Source organism: Priapulus caudatus, unplaced genomic scaffold, assembly GCF_000485595.1.
Source record: "Priapulus caudatus unplaced genomic scaffold, Priapulus_caudatus-5.0.1 Scaffold2728, whole genome shotgun sequence".
Taxonomy (NCBI): domain Eukaryota; kingdom Metazoa; phylum Priapulida; class Priapulimorpha; order Priapulimorphida; family Priapulidae; genus Priapulus; species Priapulus caudatus.
Window position 1 is genome coordinate 14,426 of NW_014579789.1, and position 1,073 is coordinate 15,498.

The window sequence follows — 1,073 nt, forward strand, 5'->3', positions numbered from 1 at the left end:
CAGTCGCGTCGCAGTCGACCTAAGCACTGCAGTCGCGTCGAGTCGCATTCAATCGCAACCCGACATAAGCCCGGCTGTAGGGGCATTTTGGGGTAAAAGTTGGGAACCAGACTTTTTAACATAATTCGAGTATGCTGAATCCGATAAGCCCAGATCCCAAGCGAAATTTTGAGTTTTTATAGCTGTATAGCTACATAACGTGCATGTAGACGTACGATATGTGCATGATCGTGCGTGCTATATGTTGTTCATATATTGTTGGTTTCTGTTCCATCAGGTTGAGAGTAACTATCAAATACAAGTGCCGATTTTCAAGCAGTTTCACAAGAACGTCATTGGCAAAGGTGGCGCCACTATCAAGAAGGTAGGTGGCTGATGCAATCATGTTTGTGTGTAAGAAATGACATTGTCAATCTTTTACTAACATGGGGTGTGGGTAGAGTGAGGTGTGTGTGTTATTGAAATGTGTTTTTCTGAGATCAAGTTGCCAATGACAACGCATGTGCTAATTGGATACGTCACTTGCAACAAGCGTCGCTAAATTTGTAAAGTCCAAAGAAAATTTGGCAGACGTGCAACCGCATGAATCTTCCAAATAAGCACATGCGTTATTGTGAATATCTTTAATTTTGAACTTCAGTCTGCGGACTTCCCCATTTTGCTGTGGACTCCCTATTTTTGAGGGCAGCGAGTCCGATGGGCTCCCTTGTTCAAAAGTTAATTTCTACCTCTGTAATGCTGTCTGTGTCACTGCAGATTCGAGAGGAAACGGACACGAAGATCGACCTGCCAACAGAGAACAGCAACTCTGACGTGATCCTCATCACGGGCAAGAAGGCAAACGCTGAGGCAGCGCGCGAGAAGATCCAGGCCATCCAGAACGAACTGGTGTGTGTGTATGTGTATGTACGTGCGTACGTACGTTACCTACGCGTGTAAGTGTACGTGTCATGCGTCTGTGTGTGTGTGCGTGCGTGCGTGCGTGCGTGCGTGACCCACGTGTGTAAGTGTACGTGTCATGCGTCTGTGCGTGCGTGCGTGCGTGCGTGTGCGTGTGCGTGACCCACGTGTGT